The sequence below is a fragment of the Artibeus jamaicensis genome, unplaced genomic scaffold (genome assembly GCF_021234435.1).
Source record: "Artibeus jamaicensis isolate MK-2021 breed Jamaican fruit bat unplaced genomic scaffold, CSHL_Jam_final contig_471, whole genome shotgun sequence".
NCBI lineage: Eukaryota > Metazoa > Chordata > Mammalia > Chiroptera > Phyllostomidae > Artibeus > Artibeus jamaicensis.
Genome location: NW_026521850.1, coordinates 5,112,855 through 5,119,637, shown reverse-complemented (window position 1 = coordinate 5,119,637; position 6,783 = coordinate 5,112,855). Strand labels below are relative to the sequence as shown.

General features: G+C 58.9%; 1 long non-coding RNA gene across 1 annotated transcript; it reads right to left on the bottom strand.

Moving 5' to 3' along the window:
• Positions 1–1,046: 1,046 nt before the first annotated feature.
• On the bottom strand, positions 1,047–3,575 carry LOC119047287 (uncharacterized). The gene is made up of 3 exons (XR_005082123.2): positions 3,282–3,575; positions 2,625–2,734; positions 1,047–1,338 (listed from the first exon to the last, which is right to left on the bottom strand). It is a non-coding gene; the product is annotated as an uncharacterized LOC119047287 (long non-coding RNA).
• Positions 3,576–6,783: the final 3,208 nt, after the last annotated feature.

Here is a 6,783-nt window from a genome sequence, read left to right as displayed (position 1 = left end):
GGGAACAGAGGGAAGGGAGTGTGGGGAGGAGCCTCCGTGGGCGGCCGTGCCGTCTGCAGGGAGCCGCCTCACAGCGGAGCCCGAGATCAGGCTGAGGGGTTACCTGCGTCTCAGATGGCTCTCAGGGACCCGGAGGGCACGAGAGAGATTAGAGGGGTCAGAGAGGACCAGTCCCTGAGACTGAGGGACCTCCGTGTCAGACAAGGCTCTGCGTGGGAAGCTGAGGCTTGGGACCCAGTTCCAGAACTAGCTGTGTGACCCTGGGCAAGGATCTAGACCTCTCTGGGCCTCAGTGAAAATAAGGTCCCCTGATCTCCAAGGATTCTTCCAGGTAGAGCAGACGAGGGTTCCCTAAGCTTCCCCAACCTCTTGAACATCAGCAACTTTACGAGGGCTGTGCCTGGGTGTGGGGGCAGTGACCTCCGCAGCATGGGTGCCTGGTCTCGGGGGAGCCAGAGAACGCAGATCACACTCCAGCACTTGGTCACGTGCCAGTGGAGGCGTTGAGCAGCTAATGCGGTCAGCATCTATTCAGCACCTACTATAGGCTTTCCCCGGTCGTCTTGTTTAGTCTGCACAACAGCCTCCTGAAGCAGTTACCATTATTACCCCCAGTCTCCAGATGAGGAAACCGAGACCAAAGAGGCGAGTGTGAGCCCGGGTGGATCCCAGCCTTGGGACGCTGCAGGTGCCTTAAGGGCTGTAAAACAAGTCTTCAGCATGGGTCTAGAAGGATCTCTCAAGGGGTGAAGGAGGCAGAAGGGCATTCCAGGCAGAGGGCGGAGAGGGCGAGTCCTGTGCAAAGACGTGTCGGAGGGGTCTGGCGTGGTGGGCAGTGAGAATGGGGTGGAGACCTCCCGCCAGCACCCAGAGGAGCCTACAGGCCATGGTTCCGGTTACCCACTGCCGTGTGACAAACCACACAAACATAGCAGCTTTGAACAATAGTTTATTCACCTCTCTTGGGATGCCAGGGTTGGCTGGGCCCAGCAGGGCCGTTCTTGCTTGGCATCCTCATGCGACCGCAGCCAGGCAGCGGCTGGGGATGGGGTCACCTGAAGGTTCCACAGGGCGGTGCCCAGTGGGTGCCCACAGGGTGGCCTCATCCTGGTTCTCCAGGATGAGAAGGATGTCTTGCTGCTCAAGACTCGGAGGGGCCGAGGCTGCAGCTGCCACGCCAGACAAGGGCCACCCCTGGAACTGTCCCAGCATCACCCCTGCCGTCCTCCACTGGCCCAGGCAGTCATGTGGCCCACCCGGAGGGACGGGAGGGGTGACCGGAGCCCCCTCTCAACGGTGGGAGCGCCGGGGCAGATGTGCAGCCGTGGGAATCTGCCACTGGTGCCGGTACCGATTTCATGGAAAAAAACGGAGTTTGTGGTTAATTAAGTAAACGGTGGGGAAGTCTGGGTCAAGCCAACAGGGTCTTTCCTGCAGGAGTTGTCAGAGCCTTTACACGCTGACGGAGACGGTTGGTCTCCAACGTAGGGGGAAACTTGGAGAATTTCCTAGCTGGTTTTTGGGAACCAATTTTGGTTTGACTACTGAGGGGGTTCCATCTTGGGAGGGGCTATTCAGCCTGAGAGACTAAGGGATCGAGGCTCCTTCCACAGACCCCTTCCCCTCCCCAGCCTGCTCCCCTTCTCGTTCCTGGTCCAGGGCCAGCTGCCACCACTGCTGCGGGAGCCCATGGACCACTGCCTGATGTCCGTGGGCAGAGGCAGGTGGGGGAGGGCTGGCGCTTGGACAGCGGGTGTCGTGGGGCCCTCCCCCCTCCTCAACCTCTGTCCCTGGCCCAGACCAGCAAGCTGGCCCTGGGGACAGAGTCTGAGCCTCTCAGACAGATCTTAACGCTCTGCAGATGTGTGCCCTTGGGCACGTGACATTAGCCTCAGTTTCCCCCTCTGTAAATGACCCCAACAGCTCTGGATGCTCCAGCATCATGGGGGCTGGCACCCTCTGCCCCGTCAGGGCTTCCAGCCAGAGCCCCAAGCATGGGGTACGGGGGTGGGGAGCTGGAGCCATAGAAGCAGGGTTCAGATTTTCCCAGCAGCCAGGTTAGAGGACCAAACTGGGGGGTGGGACATCCAGGGCACCCTGGAGAGTGGCCAGGTCCCTGGGCTGGTTCTCCACACCGGCCCCTCCATGCTGCCCACTGACATCCTCACTGAGTCAGTGAGTCCTCGGACTTCACCCTCCTCACTGCGAACCACTGAGCCCGGACGCTCAGGGCCACCCTGCTTCCCCTCCTACTCCCACCTCCCACGGCCTGCAGGCAGTCCCCCCGCAGGAATCACACATCTGCCCACTTCTTCCCACAGCGCCCCCCCCCGCCCCCTCCTTCATCTGCCGCCTGGTCCATATATCAGCCTCCTCCAGGGCCCCAGCCTCCAGGGTGGTTCCCGGTCTGATAAAGGGTCACCCTATTTGATGATACCCCAGGAACTCCCGCTGCCCCGATGCAGTCTGCACCTTCCCTTGGCTTTGAAGGTTGCAGAGACCTGGGTCCTGCCTACCCTGGCAGCTCTCCCATCGCCACCCCTACCCCTGCCCCAGCCAGGCCGGTTACTCTCTGGGCCTCAGGGCCCTTGCACAGGCTGCCCGGAGGCCTGCACTGTTCTCACCTGTCACCGGGTCAGCTGTTCATTCTGTAGGATCTGGTGCAGCCTTTCCCTCCTCCAAGACCCTGGTGGCCATGGTCAGTCCGCTTGTCTCTTGCCCCCACTAGACTCTCCTGGAAGACATATGTGTCTTGATTAGAGAATCCTCCAGCCCCTTGTCTGGCCTGGGGGTGTGGTCGCCAGAGCTGGTGGAAGGATGGCTCGGTCCCACCCTGTCCCACTCCCCCGACCCTGCACCCCTGTTCTTCCGTGGGGCTCACTGGCCTTTTCCACCTCTCATTCTCTCTGCAGCCCAGCCCTGTGCTAGGAGCACCCAGCTGGAAGTCACACAGACCTGGGTCCCCACCCCAGCTGTGCCACCTCATGGCACAGAGCCTCCGTTCCCCCATCTGCAGAGTGGGGAGAACCGCTCAGTTCACTCAGGTCACTCAGTAGCCCCTCAGAACAACTCAGTGGCTTTCTGCCTTCCCCTAGGACAGAAAAGCTCCAGCTAATTTGGGGAACTCTGTATTACCATCTTTCTGGATTTTCTGGTGAGGATGCCCTGACTTGTGACCAAACAGAGACCTTCAGGAGGGAGGGGCTCCCTCCCCGAGGGCCCCTCTCTCCCTATGTCTGCCCCCCAGGGATCTGGGTGGCCCTGGGCAGGGCGTCACTCACCTCTCAGCTGCAAAGTGGCAATAGTAGCCACCGCTATGGTGCTCGTCCTCTCCCAGGGGCTGTGGGGGACAGGGACATGGCGCAGAGGGCCGTGCTGAGGGCTGGCGCCACGTACAGCCTCGTGGCCCCTTCTGTCCAGCCCACCGCCCTACACGCGGGCTCTGGGGCGAGGCCAGAACCCGTACCAGTCCGTGTCTCTGCGAATTCCCGTCTTTCCAGGCTGAATATTATCTTGATTGTGTTGTAGGAAAATGAGCAGAACATTTGTTTTTAAAGAAAAAACAAGACATTTTTCTCTGTAGACAAAAGTAATACATGTTAATTGTGGATAATTTTGAAATTAAGATAAACCACAGAGAAAATTCAAAGTTGTCACCCATCTATAGGCACTCTGAGCCTCGGAGCTTCCAGCCTCCGCTTGGCGGGGAATGTGGCGCTCCGGCCCCGCCTCGGACCCAGGAAGGGGTGGCAGACCTTGCTCCGCCTTGCACCCCAAGTCTTCCACCCACGGGGAGGACCCAGGCGTCTACAGCACCCACAGCCTCCACCTGCTTGGTGCTCGGAGTGCTCCGCTGAGGGCTGTGCTCGCACTTACTAAGCCAGTCCCTAGCACGGAGGTGGTTTCGAGGTCCTGCGTCACAAACACTGCCTCAGCGAACAGCTAACCCCTGGGCACATCACGGCGTTTTCCTGGAGTGAGTGTTAAGGAGCTGCCCTTAGTTCTGCTTCCCCCACACTCGCTCCTCTTCTCCCCAGAACATTCTGGTAAGGTAGGAACCATCTTCGTGCTCGTTTTGCAGATGAGTAAACTGAGGCTAAGGGCCAGGGGAGGTGAGGACCACACTTCCCACCGCCCCACAAACGGTGGCTGAGCCAGGACACAGCCCCGTGCACCAAGTCCTTTCCTTCACACCTGGCCTCCGGGCCTCTGTGGCAGGTGAGAGGCCCCAATCCAGGATGCTGGCTTCCGGATGCACCGTGTAGGTCTCCCACCTGCACAAGGCTGGGTGCAAGGCGCTTCCAGCCCGGCTGTCCCTGCCCATGGGACCAGTTTGCCTTGGTGACAGAAAAGGCACCATAGCACCACACTTGGCGGAGCTGGGTGGGGCCCCCTCACCCCACAGGGTTCTGAGGAGGGAGTAGGAAATGACACAGGGTGACAGGGGCTTCCAGATTGGGAGGCAGTGGAGCTCAGGCCCAGAAGGAGTGTCTGGGAAGGTCATTGGCGGGGGACCTTCCTGCCTCTCGGTGCCCGGTGCCTGTGGCCGTAAACACAGCCACGTGAGCCTGAGCCCTTTTGGGGGAAACCCTTGGCAGAGAACAGAATGCGGCGATGGCAGCAGATTCTATTAAAAGCAATTCTCATTACTGTACCGTTAATTATTAATAGGATCGGGCAAATAAAGGATGGGAAAACCCAGCTGGGCCTGACTCAAATCTTGCCTCCGAAGCAAATGGCTTTTGGTTCATGTCCAGGAGACCCAGCCATGAACGTGCCTGTTGGAAAGTGATGACAACCCCAAGGCAGCCACCGTGGGGTGGGTGCCGCTTGGGTCTGTTTTGAAAAGATAAAGAAGAGGGAGCCAGCCACACACAGGGACCCCAGGGGCGGCAGGTGCAGGGCCTCTGTCCATCCTCCTGGGCTTAGTCTTTAGGTCTAGGTGACCTGGGTGTCCTTTCTTTTGGGATGTGGCTTTTCATGGGGACAGACACAGCAGACCCCTCATGGTCCTCTGGGTACCGCCCAGCCCCTGGGGCTGTTCAGCCTCTGAAGAGACACAGCAAGGAATTCTCTCTACACGGCAGCAGAAACCACAGCGAGAACAAGGCCAAGAGGGTGTTAGGTTTGGGCTGAGCAGACCCCGAAGAGAGAGACTCCATTTCTCTCTCCTATTCCCACCCGCCTTATCTCCACCGAACTCCTATGCACCCTTCAAAGCCCGGCTCAGATGGCCTCTCCCCCAGGCAGCCCGGCCCAGTCACAGCCGTGTTAACAACCAAGGATACCGACACTGTCCCTTCCATGCTGACAGGAGTTCAGGGAGATCATTACTCAAATAACCACCAAAACCATGAAGCCAAACGGACCCCATGCTCTCAGGCAGGCAGAGAGAAATCAGGCACCTCCAGGGCAGGAGTCACAGGGATCTGACTCCCTCTCCCGCAGAACTGCCACCCAGCGCCTGGAGTTCACAGCCTGCTCACTGGGCGCACGAGAGGGAAGTCTCTGGGATGGAGAGACCCCTAGGAAGGCAGCTTTGCAGGGCAGTGGGAGGGGGGGCTGGTGGCCTGGGCCTTCCCCCACTGCTCCCTCCCTGCAGAACTCTCCCAGCTAATTAGCTGAGCCAGCCCGACGTCCACTCTAAACCAGGCAGCGGAGGCACTACTGGGTTTTTCTGTAATAAACAAATGTGAATAAATGAGTGTGTCTGAGCTTAAAAAAAAAACACCACTAAAACCCCATGGATTTTTATGTGAAATGGCATCTAACTAGAACCCCTGCTGCAGCTGTTCTTATTTTTCTGTAAAATAAATGCCCACGCCGGCAGAGAGAAGGACAGAATCTCACTCAGTGTGGGAGCAGCTGTGACCTGATGCCAGAATCTGGCACGAGGAGCCATACTGACGGTGATGGTGGGGGACAGTGCTGGAGAGAAACCTCAGGACTCGGAGACCAGGGACCAAGGTGGGAAGGGGCTCAGAATGTCCTGCGTCGTTTGTCCCCACTCAGAGGCCCGGAATCCCTGCCGGTGTGAAAACTGGACACGCTCCCTCTCCCTCAGATGCTGGTCTGCGAGGCGACTGCAGTGAGGTCCCCTGGTCAGCCAGAGAAAGTGGCCAGGGCAGGGGGCTCTCGTGGTGCACAGTACTCTGGGCAGCGCACATGATGAGTGTAGGGGTGGGGGGAGCAGCAGGGACCTCTCTGGGAGCAGTGCATGCTGGGACTTTTGCTTATCCAATATCTTCAGTTCACAATGTCCAAGAACTAGCTTGGGGGCCAGCAGCAAATGCGGCCCCCACTTGGCCAGGCTGCAGTTGGCAGAGGCCTGCTGGAAACTGGGAAGTGGGTTGAGCAAAGCCCCCTTGGTTCTGCGGCCCAGACCAGACACTGAGACTGGAGTGTAGCCGTCAAACAAGCAGGAAGAGAACAGGACCAAAGGCAAGCAACACATCTCGTCTACTTATAATCGTGGGGCGTGGGTTGGCGTGTCTGTGTTTGCGGGACAGTACAGAGGAGAAAGGTCACCAGCCAAGGCCGTGGAGGGGCACCGTGGAGCCCAGGAAGGAAGTCGGCGAGCTGAAATGCTGAAGAGCGGATGGTCGACAGCACTCACCTCCAGAGCCAGAGGGAGACGTCAGGAAACTGAGTGGCCACGTGAGGGGCAAAGCCGGAGAGGGGAGCACAGGGCAGCCCAGCTGGTGGGAAAATGCAGCACAAAAACAGGAAAAGGGGCGTGGATGGTGCAGTGGGCTGAACTGTGGACTCCAAAAAGGCAGGTCC